The sequence below is a fragment of the Apus apus genome, chromosome 6 (assembly GCF_020740795.1).
Source record: "Apus apus isolate bApuApu2 chromosome 6, bApuApu2.pri.cur, whole genome shotgun sequence".
Lineage (NCBI taxonomy): Eukaryota > Metazoa > Chordata > Aves > Apodiformes > Apodidae > Apus > Apus apus.
Window position 1 is genome coordinate 34646350 of NC_067287.1, and position 17093 is coordinate 34663442.

At 44.8% G+C, this 17093-nt stretch overlaps 1 protein-coding gene across 10 annotated transcripts in view; it reads left to right on the forward strand.

The window, feature by feature from the left end:
- Nucleotides 1-7128: 7128 nt before the first annotated feature.
- MAP2 (microtubule associated protein 2) overlaps nucleotides 7129-17093 on the forward strand; it is a 225961-nt gene continuing 215996 nt past the window's right edge. For 7 of the 10 annotated variants that reach the window (XM_051623970.1, XM_051623954.1, XM_051623960.1 and 4 more), the window contains exon 1: nucleotides 7608-7629. The gene's annotated coding sequence lies outside the window, so the exon portion shown is untranslated. Of the gene's footprint in view, nucleotides 7214-7607; nucleotides 7630-17093 lie in introns of those variants that run through there. The other 3 variants (XM_051623962.1, XM_051623971.1, XM_051623956.1) reach the window with 2 other exon arrangements.

The window sequence follows — 17093 nt, forward strand, 5'->3', positions numbered from 1 at the left end:
TACTAGCTGTGTTGGTCCATAGCTGGAAAGCAACCAAGTTCCTGCCCCCATCTCTGGCATGATGACAGACTAAGGGGGCATACAGAAAGGTTGCAGTTTGAGCTTTCTGTTTATCTTCTGCATCTCCAAAGATGTCTCTCAGTGCTTGTCATACAGATGTGAGCCCAGGAAGACAGGGCAGTTGACTGCAGAATGGGTCAACTCCATGTTCTCTGTTTTATGGCAGGGAAACAACATGAATTAAACTTGATTTGTTAAGAGGGGTTCAGTGTAAAATAGTGTGCAATTTCTGGCTCATATACAGTGACACAGCCTTACTGAGAAAAGCTGCACTGAGGGTGACCTCACATTGGTTCTTGTTTTTAAAGCTAATTAACTTAAACATCTCTGTAAGCAGTGAGGAACAACCCTCCCCTGTGGAAGTTTTTGTGCTTTTTGACCCATCCCCACCAACTAAAAAGCAAGGAAAGCTTGTGGTGAAACACATGGTGATGTTCTTAATCTTTGTAGAGCTCCCTGTAGAACAGCAGGGAAAAACCCAAAAATTTGTGATCAAGTGGGACAGCCTTCCATTTGTTGCCTAATAGAATACTGCATTCATGTATGGGAGTTCAGTTCAGGGGGATTTCTGCCATACATATATGGAATTTATGGGCTAGTTCTAACACTGACAAAAAACCCCAAGTTTGAAAATAGCCTGGACTGCTGCCTGGGTTTTTTTACTTCATTTCCTGTGTATTCACTTGCCTGTCACTTCTAAACCTGTTTTGCCTCTCACTTAGCAGTGGAGTTGTACCCGGGTGAAGGTGTTACATGTGTACTAGCTAAATATGTTTCATAATGCATATCCATGGCTTGATCCCAGGATATCACTCAAAGCAAATTACTCTCCTGTGCTGTGTTGCCTATCGATCACTCCTGTTTGTCTTTTTTTGCTTCTGGTTGTTGTTCTTTTCTCTGACTCTTGCAGCAAATTATGCCAGGCCGTTAGGAAACTCCAATTACCGTATAGATTTTTCTTGACCATAGCTGATGTTCCTGTGTAGGGACCCTTGCCTTGAGCTGTGCATAAGTGGTTTTGCTAAGCACTTGACAGCTCTCTTCCCTCCTTCGCCGCATCACCTTCCCTCTCCGTACTACCCCATCTTTTCCAAGAGGAGGAGATCCTGAAAACCACCATGTGCATTCAGTTGGTTTCACTGCCAGCCTCCCTTTCCTAGCAGCCACCCAAATGATGGGATTTTTCTTTCTTTTCACTGGGAAGGAACACAAACAGATCGGCCCATTTGCTCACAGCCTCGGTGCTGACACCACAGTATCCATGGCAACGCTCCAGCCTGCGCAAGCATCCGCAGAGGCTTTGAAAATCAGAAAGCACTGAGTGATGACAGGGAGTCACTCCAGACAATGGATGTTTATAGGTGTCGCAACCACCTGAAATACTTCTCTATCCACCCTTGATTATAACGTGCTTTACGATTTCTCCTGCAGCTCCTTTGTCTGAATAGAAAATTCAAAGCAGAATTAATCCCTGTATTGATTCCCCCCCCTCCATTCAGATCACTGGCTGGGGTACCTTGTGGGAGTGAGCACCCCAAACTCTTTCCAGTGTTGACTGTTCTCTTTGAGCTGGGTTGAAGTACCTCTTCTTCAGATGATAAAATCTGAAGTCATGGTTGAAAACAGAGTGTCCTGCTTCAGCCCAGCTGTGGCTGCGTGACCTCGAGGCTGAGTGCTGAGCTACCCCATCACGTCGCATCAACTGCTGCTTTCCTCTGGGGGCAAGAGAGTTAATAGGGTCCAATCAACCGTTTTTGGTGAATATTTTTACATAACTTCATCCACGTGCAGGCAGGGTAGAGACTATGCTGCTGGCATTCACTGGTCCTGTGGCTGCTTCGGCTCTGCTCTCAGGAGACAACCTCCAGGCTCTCGGGCTGCATTTCTGAAGCTGGCTGCAGCAAATCTATCAGTTCATTGAACTGGGCTCTTACAAAAACATCTGTAATTCAGATTGTGTAACTGCATGTGGAGTACTGATTTGTGGAGCCAGATGTCTGGGCATCAGATAGCATGAATTGACGGATGGCAGGCGTGGGCCGCCCCTCGGCCTCCACCCCTCATCTCTCAGGTACAAAGCAGACTGTTGCAGTCACATGCTGATGATAACCCTGGATGAGGATCAGTTTAGGAGCACAGCACACCAACAGGTTATGTTCGGGTATATTCCTCGAGCCAGGGAAGCATTTCTGCCACAGTAGGATGTGATGGGTAGTCTCATCAATCAGGCTAAGGCCGTTCTCAAACCCAGGTGCACTGATGCTTAACCTCAAGCCACAGTTTTGGTGAGAAAATAGCCCCTCATTCTTTCTGCAATGTCTCCTGTCTTAACAATTAACAGTAGTGTTATATTCACAGAAAGGCCCAAACCCAGGATGAAATGTGTTGCCCCATATTGTGGTGTTAACTTGATTAGGCTAATCTGTTCTCAGCTGATAATGTAAGCTTTAGGCTTGGAAAATGCAGTAACACTTATATGTTTGAACATAAAAAGAGGAGCTTATTAAAAAGTAAAAAGCCTTATCAAAATTCCACATTAATAAAACAAGCTATCGGGGCATCAGAGACTTGAAGAGCTTCCCTGTGCAAGCATGCAAACATAGTAATAGATTCTTTATGAGGACTTTAATCCTCAGTAGCTACTTCTGGAAAAATTCAGACTTTCTGCTAGAACAGGAAATTAAATCTCAAAAATAATGTGTCCTTCGTGTTCTGACCAGTTTGACTATTCAGTCATACTTGTCTTGAAAAGCATTTTTTTCCATATAATTTTGCTACAGATGCAGAGTGTGAAGAGATTTCACTGCTTAAGCCTTAATGTGCATTCTGTTCATCTTCTGTTCAATCTTGTAGGTAGGCAGTGGCTGTTTATTTTTTTTTTTATTTCATTAGAAGACCTAGTACTGAATGGTGCAGTAGTTTTATTCCCACAGCTTTCTAGAACGTTTAAAGAAGGCAGTACTAGTGAGAAATTAGGGATGGCAAAACAACTCGAGCTCACAAACTTTCATTTATTATTTCTTGGAAATCATCACTCACTTTTAGAACTTGAAAATGTTAATAGCAACAAACCTTATTTTCGTAGAGAGTTGTTTTGGGGGCCTTTTTTTGGTTGAGATGGGAATTGCTCTTCTTCTGTAACTGAGAAAATGGGTTTAACCAGAGAAAATGGGTTTAGGTTAAGAACTTTCTATAGCTGAATCCTGCAGGGTTCAGTACTTCCCTTGCTTCCTTTTAAATACGTTTACAAAACCTCCCTGTAAGATGTCCCTAGCATGACAAGTCTGACATTCAGCTTTTTCCTCTTCAGCAAAGGAACCAGCCCCATAACTGAGACATCACAGAGCCTCAGGAGCAGAGCTTTGGCATGTTATCTGGGGACCCTTCACTTCCAATCACAGCAGTGAGAAATGGAGGGGTCTGCGGGAGTGCGTTCTCCACTGCAGTTCTTGTCTCCCTGCGTCCCCAACAGCAGGTGGCACCAGAATTTTGTGCCCTCTTTCTGCTTTCACATTACTTTTTAGGTAGCTGGCTTTTTGACTTCAAAAGCATTCAGTAAACCAGAGTGTAGCTCTCTCGAGCTAATTCTTCCCTGACAACTCACGTGGGTGCCTGTTGTCACTTGAACAAAAAGACCAAAGATATATCAGGTCTGCAAGGGCAGCGTTGCTCTGGTAAAAGTCCTTCCACTGTGACTGGATTTCACCTTCGCTTAAAGCTTTCCCGTGGCAACCTGGGGCATACGTTTACAAACAGGCACGATCTCCAAATAATCTTTCCAAGGTAAGTGTTTTCCCATAGGAGACAAGCAGAAAACGAAAGGCTTTTACATGGAGATGTTGCTATATGTGCTGATGAGCTAGAGTGGAATTTCTTGTCCCAGTCGGAGAAATTGGACACAGCCTCGTGCAAAGCCAGGGCTACCTAAGCACGTCCTGTTTTCAGGAGAAGCTTTTATTTTGCTTAGCGGTCGATAACGATCGGAAGCAGCTTTTCAGCTCGCCTTTGCTCCTCATTGCCTCCACTGGGCACTAGAGGGACCCTAGAGTTTTCCAGCCGATGGAAACATGTCGGCAACGCTGAGGCAGGAGCCCTGCCTTTCCCGGTCACACCAGCCTGGGTGTTTCCAGGGGGAAGGTGACCAAAAAATGCTCAAGCCGTTGTTATACATGGCCAGAGACCGTATATATGCCACCAAGGGCAGTGCATAAAGGGGCCATATCTGTGCTTACCATTGCTTCATCATCCTCCTTGGTGCTCGCAGCTCTTCCCATCATGAATGAGTTAAGAGCTGGCTTTGCCTGGACTGCTGTTTGCTCAGCTGATGTTGGGGTATTGGCACCGAGGCCTGAGTTTTTGGGGATATTAAATGGTTCCTTCCCCAGTCTGAATTGAAGCCAGATACCTAAGTTGCCAACAACTGCAGCTTGATGCGCTGTCAGAGGAGCAATGGGGCTTTGTTGTCATAGCTATACAGTAAAAGAAGAATGTACATTGACACAAGCCCCCTTTCAAACAGCATTTCCCAGTTTTAAATGAATCTGTTCAAAAAAGAGCTTTAAGCAATGTCCTTCCGTTTTCTTTTAGCAGGCAGGCAAAAATCCTTTGTATTTGGCTTACCAGATCTCCATATAGAGATCCCCGATTCAGCTTGTCAAAGCTTTACTGTTTTGTTCATTGTTTGTGAGGTTATGTAAAAATCTGTTTTTCCTTTGCAAAAAAAATACATCTTTCCCCACCGTCTCTTAGTGAGATAATGCTTTTTGATCTCTGCACGAATATTTCTAATAAAAATATGTGCATGAATTTTAATATCCCTAACATAGATTACAAGAATCTTTCCTGTCTTAAAATGTCTAGTGTCAACACTGCTGCTGAATATTTAATGCACAGTATAATGTAATTTGACTAGATAATTATCTTGGGGAAAATGGTGAATGCCACCTTGTGTTTTCCTGTGCTTATTTCTCATCTTTGATGATTGTGTAATGGAGAGCTGCAAGTGAATGACTGGCTTCCAGTATTCACCTTCCCTCTCTCTCTTCAGGCTGCTGCTGAGAGGAGACAGGCTGCTGCTGTGCTGCATCTGAGCTGGAGGCATCGATGCCTTCATGGCACACGGAATGTTCAGAGTGTTTCTCTGCTAAGCTCTATCACCCCTCTGGTCTCTGGGAATGTTTATGGACATTGCACAGACTGTTGTACAAGGTTCTCTCCATTAAGACACCTCCTTCATGGCGCCCATTGCAGTATTCGTTTCCAACAAAAGTGTAGGCTGCCCATTATCACTTTTATTTTTTAAAATACCGTATGCTTTCAATAAATCTGATTTCCATTTGGATGAAGTGTAACTGTTTCCCCTTGATCAAGTCGACTGCTCATTCCCTCTCAGAGCTGCTTCTGATGAGGCTTTATGTAAGCCTGTGTTTGCATTCTCTAGGTGGTAGAAGGAAGGGCAAAGGCCCCGTGCTTGGGGAGAGCTCCATCGAGGTCTTCTGATGTTCTTCTGGGCCTCCAAGGGGACAAAAGAAAACATCAGGGCTCTGCTGATGCCTGAGGTGCTGGGGATGCTGGTGCACATTCCTTGTGCCTTGAACAAGGGTGCCTTTGCTCCTGGCAGTCTGAAATAAAGACTTGCCTGCAGCAAATCCCTTTCCTCTGGAAGCATCATCTCCGGATGGATATACATCACTGACAGTGAGTAACCGGAGGGGAACGTGATGGCTTTGTCCTCTTAGCAGGATCCTGCTCCCTTTGCATGCCACTGATTTACAGATGAAATGCTAGAAAATGGGAAGCAGCAGTGGTGGGAAGTTCTCCCTAACAGCTTGAGGAGGGTGCGGGAAAGGGACTGGAGGAGGTGTCTGTAGCCTTGGCTCACAGACTCAGACCTTGAAAGGAGAAGAAAATGTCCTGATTTACAAATACATCAAGATGCATAACCAAATAGTTTTACCTTCCCAAGTCACTTTATTACCATTAAGATGGGACAGGAGTATAATCCAGTGTAGCAGTTGTTGTGGGATGGCCGTCTCTCTGTCACTGAGCCTTTGTTTTGACCACCCAGTCTAAGACATGTTGAGGCCCAAATTACAAGGCTTTGGACAGAGTAGGTGCTCAGAGTGGTGCAGCAGAATGAAACACAGCTGAAATTAACATTTAAAGCTTTTTGCACTGCAGTATGGGTTACAGCTAGTGGGTGATCTGGGCACCCAAACAGGAATAGCAGCAATATTTCTCTTCACTGAGTCAAAACACAGTGCCTCTTTTGAAAACATTTATTAGGCTAATACATACATGAAGTAACTCGGAATTGCTGGTTAAGATTCTGACAAACTGGCTTTTGCACGTTCATTGTTAACAAACACGGACTAATTTGCTCAGGAAATGGGAAAGGTAAGAGAGTCACTTTTCACTCTTTCATCCTGCAAAGGGTATTGGAACAAAGTGATGCTGACTGAAAGGAGAGAGAGGAGCTGGTGCTGGAGCTCCACCGCATCCGTGGCGCTGCCGGACGGAGGAGTTGGCCCTTCCCTGCTCTCCTTTCACCGAAAGGAGAGGGGAGACAATAACTGACATCCCGAAGGGTTGGAAAGTTCAGTTTGAGAAGCTGGCAAGTGACCAAGTCATAGGATACCTTTTATTGCTGCCTTCCAGGAAATGTTTGGAGAGCGTGGCCCTGCAAGAGCGCGATTTGTGAGCAGTGCAGTTTCTGAGGTGCCGTCGTGCCGTTTTTTAACCTATCTCGCCATTATTCATTCTCTGTTTCCAGAAGAATAGGAGAAAACGGCTTGAGCTCGGACTTGCGAAGGATGCGAAGGAAAGCAGGCGAGGCAGCTTCGGGAGCCTTTTCTGCGCCGGCGGGGACGATGGTCCCGGGCCGGGCAGGGCCAGGCGCTGGCTGCGGGGCCGGGCGGGCTGTCCCGGCTCCGCACGGGTACCGGGGGCCCCGCCGCATTGCGGGGGCCCTGCGGGAGCGGGGCCGGGGCGGGGCCGGGGGCGGAGGAGGCGGGCGGGGCGGGTCCCGGGGGCGCGCGGGCGGCCGCGTCCCGGCGACAGCCCCGAGAGCGGCGGGGCGGGGTGAGGCGGGCGTGCCCTCCTCTCTCAGCCCCTCGGCGCGTCCCGGTGAGCCGGCAGCCGCCGCGGCGCCCAGGTAAGGGCCGGGGGCGGCTCCGCAGCGCGGGGTGCGGGGCTTGGAGGAGGAGGAGGGGGAGGAGGGGAAGGGGCCGAGCGGCCGTTGGCGGCGGTTGGGGCTGAGGGCGGGAGGGTTGGGGCGCGCGCTCCCTCAGCCGAGCGCGGGCTCTGCCGGGGGATCGTGAGGTGAGGGGATCGTGAGGTGATCCTGTGGGGATCCTGAGGTGAGGGGATCCTGTGGGGATCCTGAGGGGACCGGGACGGCCCCGGCTCCCCGGGAGATCCCCCCCCCCTTGGCTACCTGCGTAGGGACGGTTCGAGTTTTGCCAGCCGCCTGTGAGGGTTTTGATCGTCTCCAGGCTTGTAAAAGCCTTTCCGGGGTGTCACCTCCTGTCCTCTCCTGCCCCCCGCGCCTGAGCTCCTCTGGAGGGATCCGTAAGTGAACAAAGGGCGTCGTGTGAGACAAGGGGGGACCGAGGCTTGTGAGCGCTTTTAATTTGCATCCCCGGGGGGGGGTGGGGTGGGGGAAATGTTCATGTCGCTGCCGGTATCGAATGGATCAGCCGCGGAGGGGATGGGGCTGCGGGCTGGTAACCGCAGCGAGGCGGGGGAGAACAAAGCCTTTTTATGTGAGGGAAAATTATGCAAAACGTGCGTGGCTTGAAGTGCTGCAGGTACAAGCCACGAGCACACACGCAGCTCCGTCGTGCCGAAGCGTTGCGCCCGATGGGATCTGCCGAAGAAAGGCTCCTTGCCTCAGTTTGTGGTGTACGCGTTTGAGGCGCTAATTACAGCCTGCCGCTGGAGTAAGATGCGCTTTGTGAAACACCCCTGGGAAAGCAGGGGGTGTGCCGTGCGCCGGGAGAGTTGCTTTCTCTATGTAAGATACCGAGCTAATTTATTTTGCCGTGCTAAGCAGGAGCTTTAAGTTTTCCTCTGAATAAAGATACGCTCTGATTCTTTGGTGGGTTTTAATCTAGGCTTCTTCCTGATAGGAAGTAGCAGGCTCTCCCATAGAGGTGGTCTTGAACGTAAATCATGCGGTAGAATGAGATGTATACATATGTATTTTGTAAGTCTTACTTAATTCTCGGTCTCTAGCATCCCTTTTTGTAATTTGTCGTGTCTTTGTAGTTGTGTCAGTAAGTCTTCATCCTTTCTCAAAACACCCATTTGCTGTCCAGCATTTGCGCTGCTGGCAGTTCATAAAACCTGACTGGTTTGTTTTCAGAAGGGTTCTTCCTTGCAAGACTGAAGTACATCATGCTTTTGGTCCTGTTTCTTCCCGTTTCCTCCGCAAACCTTTGTTTTCTCCCAGTGAAAGGACCTATTTCTTTTCACCTGTGCTCGTTCAGACTTGCAGGGATGTCTAAGACTGCAGATCTCATAGCCTATGCACCCAAGAAGAGGCTCATCTGCAGGATGTATTGATTTCTGTAGCTTCTCTTGCTTCCTTTCCAGCTGCTTGATGTGATCACAGCATCTCAGCTTTTGCTGGGGAGAGAGAGAAAATGTGCTGAGAGAGCATTGCTTAGTGAAGTTGCCCCTGCCACTACTTCATAGATCACTAAGAAGTGATTCACCAACAATGGGAGAATGGGTATCTGCCCTGGGTGTGCTAAAAACTCTCATCAGTTAGCACAGAGGCAGTCCAGTTAAGTTCATGGATGGGCGTATGTTTCTGCTGCTACTGTTCTGAAAGAGGGGTATGTAAAATGGAGCCCAGACTCAGCCCTGTGGCACCGAGGTCTAGGAACCGCTGAATTCCTCGCTGTGTATTTCACTTCACCCACTGGCACAAACACTGGTAATGCACTCAGTAGTGAGCAGGACCCCAGTCCTAATGTGGTGCCCATCTCCTGAAGCTCAGGTGTTTACAGGTGAGCTTAACTAGCACTAAAACAACCCCAGGGGCTTAGTGAGACTTCTCAGTGTTGAAACAAAACCCACAGGTAAGCAGGGCTCTGGGAAGAGAGGTGATTTCAGCAGTGAGGTGCAGTGCTGTACGTTCTCTCTCCTTATCTTTTGCCCAAGGGACAGGACTTGGTTAATGGAACTTTACAATTTGTTCCACCCATATTGTGCTTTGCCTGTGGGTGTTTGAGAGACGCCAGAGAGCTGTCATGCTGAGAAGAAAAAGTTGGTGTTCTTCTGTGGAGAATTTTAGCACACTTTGAGCATGGAGGGCAGTTCATTGTGCTTATATTGCAGTTTGTTACATAAAGTGGCATTTGCACCCTTGATTTAGAGATCTGATGTAATTGTTAGGGTATGTTATGTCACTACCCACTTAGCTGTGCTCTTTAAATACATTCTGACAGTAAAGTCATCGTTTAATGACCCCCCTGAGCCTGGGGGTCTGTGCCTGGACATGAGTGATCTGATCACATTTGTCTCTAAATAAATTGCTGCAGTCTGTGGGTTAAGAATTTCCTTGTTGCTAGATATTTTTCCAGAAGCATACCTTTCCTTTCAGCCTGTGTCGTGCTGCTTTCTGTATGAGTTACCATTTGCTAAACAATGTACCTGGATTTATGAGAGGAGACATTTGTGATGTGTACAGACACCAGAGCCCTGCGCTTACTTAACAGTTGCCTGAGCCATGGAAATTGCTAGAAATACTTAAACACAGAAATGGATGTGTGAGGCACATTGCAGACTGCTGGACTATTTCAGCTATCACCCCCAAATGTGGCATGCTGTATGCATGTGTTGGAGACAAGTTTATTTTCTTAAGGGTGGAAGAAGAGGGAGAAGTCAAAAAGAATTCAGGTTGGGAGGATTTTATGATGATGGCTTTTGAAAAGTTGCCTCTATTACTAAAAGCTATACAAAGTTGTGTGGTACTGACGGAACTTGTAACGCAGGCGCGTCATCTGGGAGATCTGAAATCTGGCATGATGGGGCAAATGGCAATTAGCTTAAGAAGGGGGCAAAAAAGAAAAGATGTCATGATAGTGCTTCTCTGTAAATGGTGGGTCAGTTCAAAGGCCCGAGTTCCTTACACGTTTCACCTATAGCACAGGCTGAGGCTGTACTGAGAGCTGCTCTAGTATAACCTCTGGCTTACAGCAAGATAAAAGAAACACCCGTTGGCTTTATTGGGGTTCCCTGAAGAGGCGCTCCTGCCTGCAGGACATTTGTTACTGACTTGCAGAGTTACCTAGAAAGGGATCAGGATGTGTTGCAGTTAACATACATGTGAACGAGTAGCAGCCAGAAATTTGGGAAGGTGTAATATCCTGGGTTCCTAGGGCCAGGTGCCTTCCCAAGGTCCCTTCTAAACTGAATTATCTGACAATCTGGATATTTTGTTTGTGTGCTACCCGAAAGTCCACGTGTGTACTTGATGAAGAAATAAAATTAAGCATGTGCTGATATGTAGAATTGTTCCCTAACACTCAAAGATGCTTGTTTTGGTCCATTTGGATTAACTCAGTTGTTTAAACACATGCTTAATTGCCCTTGAAAGTGAGCCTTAAGCATGCTTAAAAGTTAAGCATATTTTTAATGGAAAAGGGAATGTTTTTGCTAAAAAGGGAAAGAGTGTAAATTTAGGGTATGTGGATTCAGTGGTGGAAGAGCCTTGATGACATTTGGTGGTGCCGAGCACCTCCAGAGAAAGCATGGAAATGAACACTGTGCTGTGAAATCATGACACTCTCCAAACACGAAGGTGCATGCTGAGGAAGAGTGTGGGTGAGTCTTGGCATGTTTAGGGCTGGTGCTTTTTCTTCCATGCTTTTGCTTCATGTACAGGTGTGCTGTTTAGCAGCAGTTCGTTGTGCATCTCGGCTAATAAGAAAAAACAGCCTGAGACTCATTTCCAGAGAGTGCAGTTGGTTTAGATGATTGGTACTGGGTACAGAGGTGGTTTGATAGACTGTCTGCTGAAGTAGAGGAAAATTATTTTATTTCATGGGTAGGTTTAATCACAGTTTATGCTACTAAACTGTTGGAGGGTGTTCTAGAGGGAAATTCAATATGACATTTGTAATTGCTTTCTAGGTATTGGATGGAAGGACTGTTGTATCCATGGGGTTAATTTGGATTGCTGTGACCACATGGGTTGACTGTGCTAGCTGTTAAGAAGATTTGAGGTCTTGATTGACCCATTTTACTTTAACACTAATTGTTTGCTACTGTATTAAGGAGAAAAGATGAGCTAATGCCGTTGCCCCTTATGGTTTTACACTCACTTCTGTTTTTTCCTACAGAAGTCTCACAGATGAAACTGATTTTTTTTTTTTCTTTTGTCTTGACTGGGGAGGTGAGCCCTTCTCAATCATTAAAAATGATAATGAGACAACAGTTTCAGAGTGTCTTTGTACTCAATATCTGGCATCTTTGTTAGGGTACCAGTTTGAAAGGAATTGTGGTGAAAAGAGGAGGCTTGGGCAAGCTCAGCAATATAAAGATTTAACAAATCTCGGTTTTCTGTAATCTGTGAGACAGGTTACTGCTGGCTGATAAGGCTTTACCAATGTTACAATATACTGTTTCTCTTTAAGCATTTTTAAAATGTGTAGTTCTTCTAACTTTCTGTAGTGTAATAAGTATTTGTTTATTTAAGCACGTCGTGTCCATCTTCCAGATACAATACATATACGTGTATCTATATGTTCTTATAGCATAAGGGAGATGATGGCACTATTAGAAGCAAGAGTGTTAAGTGGAGAAAATCAATGTAATTGTTTTGAATTCATTGAATCTGCACCTGACTGGCACCATCTGGAAAAAGACAATGCTCCTTTCAGCTCTCTTTCCTCATTACTGAGAAATCTGTGGTACTTTTGCCCTTCAGGGAAATGATCAGTTTATAGCTGGGAATTCTTAAATTATGGATTTGTAGGTAGAATTCAACCTCTTGAACAAATTCTCCTCCTTCGTTTACAATTGGCACTCATGGGTGCAAGGATCTGAGGAATATTCCTTGACTTGTGTTGGTCAAGACCCTGGCAAGCGGTAGGAAGAGTTTTCTGTTAGTACTAGCAGTGATGCAGTTAGATTGCAGTACCTTCCAATGAGTTGAATCTGGGAAAACTTAATTTGCTGTTTGTGAAACCTGTCCTTTTGTTTCCCGAGGGAAATTTAAGCCAAATTTTAGTAGCTGTTTGCAAAATTAGCTGTATGCAACCTCTGAATAAACAGCATAATTCTCTGTCCCTCCCCCCCCCCCCCCCCCAACCAGCAGTCTAATCATGTCAACTTCAACTAACTTGACAACATTTAATTATAAGACCTATAGATTAGATTAAACCAATGTTTTCACTTTGTTTTCTGGAGAGAATGATAGAGGCTGGTTTCTGGTTTAAAACTAGGAACTGTCAGTTCTATTTTGAAGGATATATATTATATGTTAGAAGAGCTGCTTTGCTGTGCAGAACTTGTCACTTTTCCTGAGGTGCTGATCTTGGATGAGCAAGGTTAGAAAATACCTCAAAATGATAATGTAGGATAGGAATATTTAAAGGTTCAGAGCAGAGTTAGGGTTATGCTTTTGAAAATTCCAGGCTGGGGCCAAATTTGATTCAGAGATGAACAGCAAAAAGTGCTGTGAACCTTCAAGAGTGACCTGGGTGCTTTACTGCTGGGCCAGAAACTGTGAGGAAAGCCTCTTTTCTGTGTATGCTGTGAAATGGGCTGAAAGCGCGTGTTCAAAATCCTTTGACTTTAAGGAGGGTTCAGGTCTGGATCTGAATTCTAGCTAGCTGGAAAGCTGGTGAGGTTGTTTGAGCTAACCAGCTCTTACTGTGCCAAATTACTCTGTTTTCTGCGGCAGCCTTTCTGTGGCTGCCAGATCTGAGCAGAAAGACCTGATCCTCCCCTGGGGAATGTGCCTGGACTCTGGACCCGAGGCTGGACGCTGCAGTGCAGTGACTCTCAGGGCCAACATCCAACACTTGCTAATTATAACATCCTTCCACTGTCCCCTGTCTGATTGTGGGACAGAGAGAGCTGAAGGCCCTTTAAAGCCCTTGTCCTGTTCTTGCACCTGCTTCCATGTGTTCTGGTAAGGTAGGTTTGAGCACCCGTTGCTGTCCTGGCTGTGTGCTATTGCTCAGAGAGCAGAGTTTGAGCTCCTGTGACTGTGGCTTGATGCACAGCAGCCGTACATTCCTGTGCAATGTGTCTCTCAGGGACAAATCCCTGTTTGCTGGGGCTTGACATGCTTTTCAGGTGTCTCAGGCTGCTGACAGGTGACTGTGTTTCAGGGCATGGTGGGTGGGCTGGCTGCCACTCCTGCTTGCAGCAAAACCATGTTCATGCAGTTAGGCATTTGCCTGCTTCCCTAGAGTCACGATGCAGTCAATACTACAAAATGTTAGAAATGTTCGAGAAGGCTGAGGAAAAAAATCCATGGGCTCAAAAAAACTGAGGTGGAGTTGAATGGTTTGCAAAGGAAAAGGAGAAAGGAGAATGAAGCTTGCTCCTCAAGGAGTGGTCTGGGTGTTTGGTCATTCACATCCCATCCTGCTCATTGACCTGAAGCTTGGGGTGGGAGGGAATCGGAGGTGAAGCTGGGTGTGCTGGCCCTCAGCTGCTTCCTGACCTGGAGAACTACCCTGCCCTCCTTCAGCACTCCCCCACATCTGTATTGGAAAATATGTGGTGTAGGGAGATATCTGAATGGAGGGAGTCAGCTCCTCCTGGTGTATATCAGAGTCCTTCTTGATTTGCACCCGTTCGGTCAGGGCAGAGTTTGGCCCTAAGGATGCTCTTCACAAGCTGTTAGCATGCTCAGAATACACCTGGGAGCTAGTGTCTGTGTTCTCAGGAGTCCAGAGCAGACCTGACATTTAGGGTTGGGGCTAAGTGTGTCTGGAAGAAAAGTGGCAAGTTAGTTTTTTGTCCTCATTCTCATATTTTCTGATACGACTGATTTGATGACCCATAAAGAAAATTGCCCCCAGAAAAATGATGAAGAAACCTATGAATCAGGAGGAAGGATCCTTTTTGTTTAGGGAGATAAAATACACATTTCCTGGAGTAGTAAAGGGAAAGTTAGCAAACATACGAGAGTAATAAAAAAAAAAAAAAAAAGGAAAAAAAAAATAAAACCAAACAAAAGTCTCTCTGTAGGGGCTGGGGAACAGTTAATAACATGATTCATTCCAAAGCGCAAGGGATAGAGTGTGGTAAATAAGAGCTTTCATTCCATGTTGTTCTGCAAAGTTAAGCTTTCAGAGGTATAGAGAGCTGGTTGTGCTTCTGAATAAAACTTAGCAGAATATTGAATGTAAGCATTTCAAATTACCCATTGCTGTCTGATAGAGTATATAATAAATTTATGTCTAGGACTTTGAATAAAAGACATTTGGTACTATGACAAAGGAATATCTAGAATTTTATATTCCTCATAGTTTGCCAAAAGTAGCGGCAGTGATTTATAGGTAACACAGTCCTTTAAGTTAGATCATTTTAAATGGCATGCTTTGAGTGTTGCTTGAAACACTGTCAGTATTTTGAATGAAAGATAAAAAATACCCAAATGTGCCTTTCAATGTGGATAGTCAAAAACTTGTTTTATATAATGCATTTGAAAAAGCATTAACATAGAATGACCTCTAGTAGAAAACAGTTTGTATGAGCAAAGAAACTTAATTCAATCAGGCTTCTTTTTTGCCTTCACTTGTTTTGATCCTCTGTAGAGTTGCAGCATCACTGTTAGCAATAAGTGGAATTAATAATATGTTGCAAAGCTTTAATTGATAATTACAGGCACTTGGAAGTTAGAAACATTTCCTCATTTTACCATATTTATGATATTGATTCTTCAGATGCTTGTATGGTTGTGTTTGTTTAGGTGGTAAGGCTGGTATCAGGATAACAGCACTGACCTGTTTTATTACCTGTAATTACGAACAGGCACAGAGTCAATCAAGCCTTACACATCAGCTGTCTCTGCAGCCCTTGAGTCCATTTAGAGCCTGACTTTTGGGTGAGTGCTGACTGCTGCAGGTGCTGCCAATGCTGCTTAATGTGCACCAAGCAGCTGGAATCATGGGGGTTTTATGTTCTTGCATTCACCTGGACTGAATTGCATTTGAAGCCTGTATCATCAGCTCAGGCTTTGAGACAGTGGTAGTAAGACTTGTGTCGTGCTTTTCAGTCTTTATGAACTTGATTCTGCTTGTTGTCTTGCAGCACAACTGAACGTGTGCGCTGCTGTTTAGGAGAGAGTAGACCTTGACTGTAACCATTTTTATTTTTTATTTAAATTTTTCAAAGATGCTGACAATGACAGGATTCAATTGATGTGCATGGTGTGTACCTTCCTGAGGTAGCAGATGATAATGCTCGTTTTAAGGCAGATACTCCTTTTTTGGGTGGGGTAATGAATTTTGTCTTTTCTTCCCATGATGGCAACAGAGCAGCATGGTGAGGGTGAAAGCTGTACTTAGAGTAACTAGCTTGGTTACACTTTGAATTAAATAGTTAAGAATTTAATTTTTTTTAATAGACAATTACAAGTAGGAGGGAGGGAATAAGTACTTTTAAAAAATATTGGGCAAACCTATTGTGTTCCATACTTCAGGCCATGAAGCTGTGTTTTCTACTAGGATCAGAAAAAACTATTTCCTTGAAGACATGGTATTGCAGATTTGGCATTACGGGTCATTTCTCTGAAATACTTGGGGCTGTGGTCAGCACCTGTGGATTTGCTTTACCCTTACTGCTCTGCCATTCCCAGGTGAATTTCAGTTCTGAGGTTTCAGTCATTTGGAAGATCTGAGTTGTCTTTGTTTCTGATTTGTTTTATATTCTGATAAAAGTATTTTTTCTTATGAGGCTGGAGACTTCTTCTGCATTCTAAATTATTGCAAGATCAGCTGCAGTGACATTGCTTATTGACTTCTTTAGCATACAGTGGAGTAAGTGAACTCTCTGTGTCCTGGAATGGACAAGGGAATTAATATTTTTGGCATAGTGTGTTTTTGTGTTTTCTCTGGCAATGTTTTGGTGGCTTTTTCTCACTTGCCTAAGGGAGATGGAAGGTAAGTGAAAAATGAGTTTTCCTACAATGTGGGACTGATCTCTGCATGCATTAAAAAAGGCAAAAAGAGATGCCTGTGTCAAAGGCATGAGTTATGTTTTTATTTGAAAAACTAACTGTGAAGACTTGTTTCAGCTGTAGCTGGTAGGTTTCACAGCGAATATAACAGTAGGAATAGAATTTGCCTGTCTTAAGTTTTCCAGAGGCTGTTTAACAACAGATATAAAGAAGCATCTGTATCCCTACATTCACTTATTTTCCCCATCTAAACATAATATAAGCATAACTTTATTTTGGATTCTGTTCCCCTCATGCCTTTACATTTGGAAAGTCTAGTGTATTTATTGTTTGCTCTGTTGCCCTTACCTGCAGGGAAGGCATGATCCAGATTGAAGTGTAATCCTTCTAGATTAGTAAACAAGCCCTGCCTTGTGCCTGTGTCACTACGCGGAGATGAGTAGCTCTTTGAAGAATGTTTTGAGGCTTGTGAAAATCATGTCTCGTAGAAACTTTCCTTTTAAAAGATGTTAAAATATGCAAATAACTGGGAAAGCAAGTGTGCCTCAAGAATAAAGGTGCTGCGTTTCTAGTTACTTGTTAATATTTCCCTTTCCATGATGGATTTACTTTGCAGCTGAACTTGAAAATCCAGAGGTACTGGGCAATTTCCCTTTCCACTGTACCTCTGGCTGCATTTAAGTGTCTCTCTCTTTTCATTTATTGCTTTTTGGTTTTGTCCCTTGTTTTGCATTGAAACATAGCTCTGGGCAGAACCTCACAAAAATCAGAAACCCACTATATAGATGAAACAGTGGAAAAAGAACCTGTGGTGTTCTGCTGGACCTTGTTTTGAAATGAGGAGTTGCTCGCCTTCCCAGGGAGCTTAGGAAATAATGGATAG